Source organism: Zeugodacus cucurbitae, chromosome X, assembly GCF_028554725.1.
Source record: "Zeugodacus cucurbitae isolate PBARC_wt_2022May chromosome X, idZeuCucr1.2, whole genome shotgun sequence".
Classification (NCBI taxonomy): Eukaryota; Metazoa; Arthropoda; class Insecta; order Diptera; family Tephritidae; genus Zeugodacus; species Zeugodacus cucurbitae.
The window spans coordinates 24,584,714-24,595,512 of NC_071672.1; the positions used below are offsets into that span (position 1 = coordinate 24,584,714).

The window sequence follows — 10,799 nt, forward strand, 5'->3', positions numbered from 1 at the left end:
TGCCCATGCATCCCGAAAAATGCACTGTTTGGTGTGGTTTGTACGCTGGTGGAATCATTGGACCGTATTTTTTCAAAGATGCTGTTGGACGCAACGTTACGGTGAATGGCGATCGCTATCGTTCGATGCTAACAAACTTTTTGTTGCCAAAAATGGAAGAACTGAACTTGGTTGACATGTGGTTTCAACAAGATGGCGCTACATGCCACACAGCTCGCGATTCTATGGCCATTTTGAGGGAAAACTTCGGAGAACAATTCATCTCAAGAAATGGACCCGTAAGTTGGCCACCAAGATCATGCGATTTAACGCCTTTAGACTATTTTTTGTGGGGCTACGTCAAGTCTAAAGTCTACAGAAATAAGCCAGCAACTATTCCAGCTTTGGAAGACAACATTTCCGAAGAAATTCGGGCTATTCCGGCCGAAATGCTCGAAAAAGTTGCCCAAAATTGGACTTTCCGAATGGACCACCTAAGACGCAGCCGCGGTCAACATTTAAATGAAATTATCTTCAAAAAGTAAATGTCATGAACCAATCTAACGTTTCAAATAAAGAACCGATGAGATTTTGCAAATTTTATGCGTTTTTTTTTTTTAAAAAGTTATCAAGCTCTTAAAAAATCACCCTTTACTTTTTATTAGTCCTATTTGTTTTATTAACGGTTTGTTTTGAATGGTACAAAATTTATTATTTGTTGTTACTTTTATTTTCATTATATTAAATTATTGTACTAATTATTTTGTAAATATTTCTTATTTTTTAGGATTTGATGTAATTTCTTATGGATTAATTTTATTAAGTTTTTGAATTTGTACATTAATGTTGACAGCTAGTGAGTCTGTTAATAAATATAATAATTATAAAAGATTATTTTTGTTTAATGTATTAATTTTATTGATTTTTTTAGTTTTGACTTTTAGAAGTATAAATTTATTTATATTTTATTTATTTTTTGAAAGTAGTTTAATTCCTACTTTATTTTTAATTTTAGGATGAGGATATCAACCCGAACGTTTACAGGCTGGTGTTTATTTATTATTTTACACTTTATTAGTTTCTTTACCTATATTGGTTGGGATTTTTTATTTATATAATACTTTAAATACTATAAACTTTTATTTATTGGGTAATTATATATTTAATTATGATTTGTTGTATTTAAGTTTAATTTTAGCCTTTTTAGTTAAGATACCAATATTTTTGGTTCATTTATGGCTACCTAAAGCTCATGTAGAGGCTCCAGTTTCAGGATCAATAATTTTAGCCGGCATTATATTGAAGTTAGGAGGATACGGGTTATTACGAGTGTTTTCTTTTATACAAATGAGAGGCATTAAATATAATTATATTTGAGTTAGTATTAGATTAGTAGGGGGGGTATTGATTAGTTTGGTTTGTTTACGTCAAACTGATTTAAAGGCTCTTATTGCTTATTCTTCTGTAGCTCATATAGGTATTGTATTAGGGGGTCTTATAACTTTAACTTATTGAGGTCTTTGCGGATCTTATACTTTGATAATTGCTCATGGGTTATGTTCTTCAGGGTTGTTTTGTTTAGCCAATATTACTTATGAACGGTTAGGGAGTCGAAGTTTATTAATTAATAAGGGGTTATTAAATTTTATACCTTCTATAACATTATGGTGATTTTTACTAAGAGCTTGTAACATAGCGGCCCCTCCTTCGTTGAATTTATTAGGTGAAATTTCTTTATTGAATAGAATTGTTAGTTGATCTTGAGTTACTATAATTTCTTTATCTTTACTATCTTTTTTTAGAGCTGCATATACATTATATTTATATGCTTATAGTCATCATGGTAAGGTATTTTCTGGCGTATATTCATTTAGAGGGGGTAAGATTCGGGAATATTTGCTATTATTTCTTCATTGGTTTCCTTTAAATTTATTAATTTTAAAGAGAGATATTTGTTTATTTTGACTTTAATTAATCTAAATAGTTTATTTAAAATATTGATTTGTGGTGTCAATGATATGAGTTAGTCATTTTAGATCGTGAAATATTTATCAATTTGTAGAATTAGATTTTTGGTTTTAATTTCTATTAGAATCAATTTTTTTTTGTCTAGTTTGTTATTTTTAATAAATGATTATACTATCTTTTTGGAGTGAGAAGTTGTAAGTTTAAATTCAGCTAGAATTGTAATAACCTTTTTATTTGATTGAATAAGTTTATTATTTATATCTTTTGTTCTATTAATTGCTTCTTTAGTTATTTATTATAGAAAGGAGTATATGAGAGGTGATTTAAATATTAATCGTTTTATTATATTAGTTCTTATATTCGTTATATCTATAATGTTATTAATTATTAGTCCAAATTTGATTAGAATTTTATTAGGGTGAGATGGGTTAGGATTAGTATCTTATTGTTTAGTTATTTATTTTCAAAATGTTAAGTCATATAATGCTGGCATATTAACAGCTTTATCCAATCGGATTGGGGATGTCGCATTTTTATTAGCTATTGCTTGAATGTTAAATTACGGGAGTTGAAACTATATTTTTTATTTAGAAGTTATGAAAAATAGAGTAGAAATGGAAATTATTGGGGCTTTGATTATATTAGCTGCTATAACTAATAGTGCTCAGATTCCATTTTCATCTTGATTACCTGCTGCTATAGCGGCTCCTACACCAGTTTCTGCTTTAGTTCATTCTTCTACTTTGGTGACTGCTGGGGTTTATTTATTAATTCGATTTAATATTTTGTTGAGAGGTACATGATTAGGGGATTTATTATTATTATTATCTGGTTTGACTATATTTATAGCTGGATTGGGGGCTAATTTTGAATTTGACCTAAAAAAGATTATTGCCCTATCTACTTTAAGACAATTAGGATTAATAATAAGAATTTTATCTATAGGATTTTATAAATTAGCTTTTTTTCATCTGTTAACTCATGCTTTATTTAAGGCTCTTTTGTTTATATGTGCTGGAGCTATTATTCATAATATGAATAATTCTCAAGATATTCGTTTGATAGGAGGACTTGGTATTTATATACCATTAACATCTGGTTGTTTTAATGTTGCTAATTTAGCGTTGTGTAGTATGCCTTTTTTAGCTGGGTTTTATTCTAAGGACATAATTCTTGAGATTGTTTCTTTAAGTTATATTAATATATTTTCTTTCTTTTTATATTTTTTTCTACTGGTTTAACTGTTTGCTATTCTTTTCGATTGGTCTATTATTCAATAACAGGTGAATTAAATTGTGGTTCTTTAAATATGTTAAGAGATGAGGGATGAATTATGCTTCGTGGGATGAGAGGTTTACTAGTAATGAGAATTGTGGGAGGTAGTATGTTAAGTTGATTGATTTTTCCTACACCATATATAATTTGTTTGCCTAGTTATTTGAAGTTGTTAACTTTGTTTGTTTGTATTGTGGGAGGTGTATTAGGCTATTTAATTTCAAATGTTTCTTTATTTTATTTTAATAAATCTTTAAGTAATTATGTTAGCAGTTATTTTTTTGGTTCTATATGATTTATACCTTATATCTCTACTTATGGGATTATTAACTATCCCTTGATTTTAGGAGGAAGAGTATGTAAATCTTTTGATCAGGGTTGATCAGAATTTTTAGGGGGTCAAAATTTATATAACGAATTAGGGAAATATTCTCAACATATATTTGTTATACACAATAATAACTTGAAGATTTATCTTTTATTATTTGTTTTATGAATTACTTTCTTGTTTTCTTTCTTTTTAATATTTTATTCAAATAGCTTAAATGTAGAGCATAACACTGAAGATGTTAGGGTAATTATGTAATTTTTGGATATAGTGAATTAGTTTTAGTAATTTATAAAAATAGTAAAATTTTGTTTTTACAATGAAAATGTAATGTTTTTGCTAAACTATATAAACAGAAGTACAAATGGAGTTTAACCATTAAAAGATAAAAGTTAGCAGCTTTTTCTTGAACGTCATACTTCCTTAATTGGAGAATAACCTCAATTCTATCATTAACAGTGATAAGCCTCTTTTTGGCTTCAATTAAAAAGATTTAGTAAATAATTAATTTTATACATTTAGAGAATAAGGGTATTAAATACCTAAGATTAGGTCGAAACTAATTGCAATAAATCGCTTCATATTCTGTTTAAGGTAGATTGAGAATATCAATACTTTTTGAATGCAAATCAAATGTTATAATTAACTACAACCCTAGGTTTAGTTTGATCAGTTTAATATTCCTTGATTTCATTCATGATATAATCCAATAATTAGAATAATAATGAAAATAATTGAGGTAATTGTTCATATGAAGATGTCTGAAGTAGAGATAATTAGAACTATAGGTAAAATAAGAGCAATTTCTACATCGAAAATTAGAAAAATAATAGTGATTAGGAAGAATCGAAGTGAGAAAGGTAGGCGTGAAGATGACTTTGGATCAAACCCACATTCAAATGGAGAACATTTTTCTCGGTCTGTAAGAGCTTTTTTTGAAAGTACTGAAGCTAAAATTATTACAATTCTGGTGATTGTTATTAGAATTAACCCTATAATAATGATTGAAAAGATTATCTATACTACTGATTAGTAGACCTTATGATTGGAAGTCAAATATTCTTATATACTATACAGATAATTAATTAACCTCCTCATCAATAAATTGAGATATAGAGGAATAATCATACAATATCAACGAAATGTCAGTATCATGCGGCTGCTTCAAATCCGAAATGATGAGTTTTAGAAAAATGATTATTTAAATGTCGGATTAAACAGACTAAAAGGAAAGTTGTTCCAATTAATACGTGAATTCCATGGAAGCCTGTTGCTATAAAGAATGTAGAACCGTAAACTGAATCTGCAATAGTAAAAGGTGCTTCGATGTATTCATAGGCTTGTAGGATAGTGAAGTAAACCCCTAATAAAACTGTAAAAAATAATCCTTGTGTGGCTTGAGAATGATTACCCTCTATTAATCTATGGTGAGCTCAAGTTACTGTAACTCCAGATGATAAAAGAATTGCTGTATTTAACAAAGGAATTTGGAATGGATTGAATGGTTGAATACCAGCAGGGGGTCATGAAGCACCTAATTCGATGGCAGGTGATAGTCTGCTATGGAAAAATGCTCAAAAGAAGGATACAAAGAATAAGACTTCTGATAAAATAAATAAAATTATTCCTCATCGAAGGCCTAATGTAACTGGTAGGGTATGTAATCCTTGAAATGTTCCTTCTCGTGAGACGTCTCGTCATCATTGATAGACTGTTAGGATAGTAATTACATTTCCTAATAGAAATAGCGAAATGTCGTATTGGTGGAATCATTTCACTAAACCTGATACTGATGTTATAGCTCCGATAGCTCCTGTTAAAGGTCATGGGCTATAATCTACTAAATGGAATGGGTGATTTGAGTGTGTTGACATTAATTTACTTCACTAGAGTATAAAGTACTTAAAACAGCAAATACATATGACTGAATAATAGCTACAGCTGATTCAAGTACTAATAAAGCAATTTGTCCAATTAATAAAAGGGATACAATAATGTAAGATAACGAAGGGCCAGTATTTCCCAATAGGGTTAATAATAAGTGTCCTGCGATTATATTAGCCGCTAGTCGAACAGCTAGTTGTAGATAATTTCGTATACCTAGGAACCAACATTAACACCGATAATAATGTCAGCCTTGAAATCCAACGCAGAATCACTCTTGCCAACAGGTGCTACTATGGACTGAGTAGGCAATTGAAAAGTAAAGTCCTCTCTCGACGAACAAAAACTAAACTCTACAAGTCCCTCATCATTCCCGTCCTACTTTATGGTGCAGAAGCGTGGACGGTGTCAACATCCGATGAGACGGCACTAGGAGTTTTCGAGAGAAAGGTTTTGCGGAAGATTTACGGTCCCTTAAACATTGGCAACGGCGAATACCGCAGAAGATGGAATGATGAGCTGTATGTGTTGTTCGACGACATAGACATAGTCCAGCGAATAAAAAGACAGCGGCTACGCTGGCTGGGACATGTTGTTCGAATGGATGAAAGTACCCCAGCTCTGAAAGTTTTCGATGCAGTACCCGCTGGTGGAAGCCGAGGAAGAGGGAGACCTCCACTCCGGTGGAAGGACCAGGTGGAGAAGGACCTGTCTTCACTTGGTATTACCAATTGGCGCCAAACCGCCAAAAGCAGAGATGCGTGGCGCACTGTTGTGGACTCGGCTATAACCGCGTAAGCGGTTTCTACGCCAGTTAAGAAGAAGAAGTCGAACAGCTAAAGTTCCTGGCCGAATAATATTACTAATAGTTTCAATACATACCATGAATGGTATTAGTACTGCTGGAGTTCCTTGGGGCACTAAATGGGCGAATATGTGTTGAGTGTGGTTAATTCATCCATATAATATAAAACATAATCATAGAGGAAGAGCCAAGGTAAGGGTCAATGTTAAATGACTTGTACTTGTGAAGATATAAGGGAATAAACCTATAAAATTATTAAATAGAATTAGAGAAAATAATGAAACGAAAATGAAGGTTGAACCTGAATGACCTGAGGGACCTAATAAGGTTTTGAATTCCTTATGTAGTGTTAGTAAAATAGAATTTCAAAAAATATGTCATCGTGATGGTATTAATCAGTAAGCTGATGGGATTAACAATAATCCTAGGAATGTTCTTATTCAATTTAATGATTAATTGAAAATGCTTGATGAGGGATCGAATACAGAGAATAAATTTGTTATCATTTTCAGTTAAGGGATGTAGATGAATACTTCTTTGCGATTTGAGATTTAGGGGTTTGTGGAAGTACAGAATAATAATTTATTATACTAAACAAAATAAAAGTAATTGAGAAGATAATAAATAAACTTAATCAACCGATAGGAGCTATTGGTGGAATTAAAAAATACTAATTAATTCAGTAATTTCAGTTTGACACACTAATGTTATATTTTAACTAATTTTTTTTCATTAGAAGTAAGTGCTAATTTACTATAAAATGGTTTAAGAGACCAGTACTTGCTTTCAGTCATCTAATGATAAATTATGAGTTAGCTCTGTTAGTAACTCATTTAATAAAATGATTAACAGGGATTCTTTCGATTACAATAGGTATAAAACTGTGATTAGCTCCGCAAATTTCAGAACATTGACCATAGAATAAACCTGGGCGGTTTATTAAAAAATTAGTTTGGTTTAATCGGCCCGGGGTTCCATCAACTTTTACTCCTAACGATGGAATTGTTCAAGAGTGGATTACATCTGCGGCTGTCACTAAAATTCGAATTTGTGAATTTATAGGTAAAACTACTCGGTTATCTACGTCTAATAAACGAAATCCGTCTGTAGCTAATTCATTAGTAGGGATTATATATGAGTCAAATTCTACATTTATGAAATCTGAATATTCGTAACTTCAGTATCATTGGTGTCCGATAGCCTTTAAAGTTACTGAAGGTTCATTAATTTCATCCAATAAGTAAAGTAGGCGTAGAGAGGGGAAAGCAATAAATAGCAGAACAATTGCTGGAAGAATAGTTCAAATTATTTCAATGGTTTGACCGTGAAGGAGGTTTCGGTTTGTGTAAGTATTGAAGAACAATATAAATATTAAATAACCTACAAGAGTTGTAATTATTACTAAAATTATAAGAGCATGATCATGAAAAAATGTAAGTTGTTCTATAAGAGGAGAGGCACTATCTTGAAGGCCAAGGGCAGCTCATGTTGTCATTAGTTTCTAATAAAAGTAAAATACTTTATATATGGAGCTTAAATCCATTGCACTAATCTGCCATATTAGAAATTAGTTAAAAGAGGTAATTCTGAATAACTATGTTCAGCAGGTGGTGTATTTTGAAGTCATTCAATTGAAGAACTAAGTTGCATTGGGTAAATTACTTGACGTTGAGTAACTAATCTTTCTCAAATAATAAATAAGAAGAAAAGAATTCCTAGTAAAGAAATTGATGAACCAATTGTAGAAACTACATTTCATGTTGTGTAAGCATCTGGGTAGTCGGAGTAACGTCGAGGTATTCCTGCTAATCCTAAGAAGTGTTGAGGGAAGAAAGTTAAGTTTACACCAATAAATATAATAATAAATTGACTTTTTAATCACTTAGGGTTTAAAACTAATCCAGTAAATAATGGATATCAGTGTACAAATCCAGCTATAATAGCAAATACTGCTCCTATTGATAAAACATAATGGAAATGAGCTACTACGTAGTAAGTGTCATGAAGAATAATATCAACAGAAGAGTTGGCTAATACTACTCCAGTTAGTCCCCCAACTGTGAATAAAAATACAAAACCTAAAGCTCATAATATAGCTGGGGAATAATTTAATTGTGTTCCATGAAGAGTGGCTAGTCATCTGAAAATTTTAATTCCAGTAGGAACAGCAATAATTATTGTAGCTGAAGTGAAGTAAGCTCGAGTATCAACATCTATACCTACTGTAAATATATGATGGGCTCATACGATAAATCCAAGTAATCCAATTGCTATTATAGCGTAAATTATACCTAAGGAACCGGTCTGTTAAAAGTATAGTAATAGCTCCGGCTAATACAGGTAGAGATAGAAGTAAAAGAAGAGCTGTCAATACTACGGCTCAAACGAATAAAGGTATCCGGTCAAATGTGATTCCTGTTGATCGCATATTAATTACTGTAGTAATGAAATTTACGGCTCCTAAAATTGATGAAATACCAGCTAAATGCAGAGAAAAAATAGCTAAATCAACTGAGGCCCCACCATGAGCGATAATTGATGAAAGGGGAGGATAAACAGTTCAACCTGTACCAGCTCCGTTTTCTACTATACTGCTCACTAAAAGTAATGTAAGAGAGGGAGGTAATAATCAAAATCTTATATTATTCATTCGAGGGAATGCTATATCTGGCGCTCCTAGTATTAGGGGTACTAGTCAATTTCCAAATCCTCCAATTATAATAGGTATTACTATGAAAAAAATCATAACAAATGCATGAGCTGTTACGATGACATTATAGATTTGATCATCTCCGATTAAAGCTCCTGGGTGACCCAGTTCTGCCCGGACTAAGATTCTAAGAGATGTTCCTACTATACCTGCTCAAGCTCCGAAAATAAAATATAATGTTCCGATATCTTTATGGTTCGTTGAAAATAGCCATTGTCGCGATTAAATGGCTGAAGTTTAGGCAATAGACTGTAAATCTATTTATAAGAATTTATTCTTTTTAATCAAGGCTTTATAGTCAATAATGACATTAGACTGCAATTCTAAAGGAGTAAAAACTTACTAAGGCTTAAAAGACTATACTTATATTTATAGCTTTGAAGGCTATTAGTTTATTTAACTTAAAGCCTTATTCTATAAATTTACAAGAATAGGTAGACTAGGGAAACTAGTACTAATCTAAATGTAGAGATGAAAGATAAAACAAGTATAGTTTTAAAAGAAAAATTGTTGATGAATATATTTACCGTTCAATTATTTTCGTAGTAGTTTAGTATAAAAGCTGCAAAACATAGTCGTAGATAAAAAAATAATGTAATTAAAGTTATTACAGTTATGATGGTTACTAAAATGTATTGTCTTTTTAGAACTAATATCTGAATAACCAACCATTTAGGTAGAAACCCAATGAATGGGGGTAGTCCACCTAAGGATAGAAGATTAAGAAATAATATAAATTTTAAAATTTTTGATCTAAAAAATGAATCGAATAATTGATTGATGTGGAATATTTTAAAATTGTTGAATATGAAGGTTAGACTGAAGGATAAAAATGAATAAAATGAAAAATAAATTAATCATATCGATTCACTAGTTTGCATAGCCGCTAATATTCAACCTAGGTGGTTGATAGAGGAGAAGGCTATTAACTTTCGTAAGGAAGTTTGATTTAATCCTCCTAAAGATCCTACAATGGTTGATGTAAAGATTACTAAAAGAATAAAATTGTTTGGCGAAATGTAGGAGATTAATATAAGAGGGGCAATTTTTTGTCAGGTTATTAAAGTTAAAGCGTTTATTCACGATAAGCCTTCTATAACATTTGGAAATCAGAAATGAAAGGGGGCTGCCCCTCTTTTTAATAATAGTGATGATGTAATAATTAAGTCATTATATAAAGAATTTTCTTGTGTGACAGGAAAATTGTTTAAGTATCTCATTATAATAGCAAATAATAATACTGCTGAGGCTAAGGCTTGAGTTAGGAAATACTTAAGAGAGGCTTCTGTAGATATTAAATTATTACTATTTATTAGGGGGATAAAAGATAATAAATTAATTTCTAGACCTATTCAAGCTCCCAATCAAGAATTAGATGATACTGTGATTATTGTACCTGTAATTAAGATAAAGAAGAATATAATTTTAGCTGAATTATTAAAAATTAAAAAGAAAAGGATTAGGACCTTTATAAATGGGGTATGAACCCAGTAGCTTGATTAGCTTATCTTTTTATAATTGATATATTTTGGTGTATGATGCACAAAAGTTTTTGATACTTTTAGAAATAGTTTAATTCTATTAAATATAATGAATGTAATATTATTACATAATTTACCCTATCAAGGTAACCCTTTTCGTCAGGCAATTCATTCAATGAAAACAGCTTATTTCATTTATAATAGGCTGTTTTCATCTAATTTTTTTTTTTTTTTTTTCTATAGTTAATTTTAATTAAGTTAGATAAAATAATTACATTTAAATTAATTTTATCTAAATAAGTTAAATTAGTAAACTTATTTAAATTGTATTTTTTACTAGTAGTTAACAGTAAATTCCAATATAGACAT

At 30.6% G+C, this 10,799-nt stretch overlaps 3 pseudogenes; 1 reads left to right on the forward strand and 2 right to left on the reverse strand.

Moving 5' to 3' along the window:
- Positions 1–2,011: 2,011 nt before the first annotated feature.
- LOC128923053 (NADH-ubiquinone oxidoreductase chain 5-like) lies at positions 2,012–3,374 on the forward strand (annotated as a pseudogene).
- Positions 3,375–7,039: 3,665 nt separating this feature from the next.
- On the reverse strand, positions 7,040–8,889 carry LOC128923051 (cytochrome c oxidase subunit 1-like; annotated as a pseudogene).
- A 469-nt stretch (positions 8,890–9,358) lies between these two features.
- LOC128923020 (NADH-ubiquinone oxidoreductase chain 2-like) lies at positions 9,359–10,799 on the reverse strand (annotated as a pseudogene).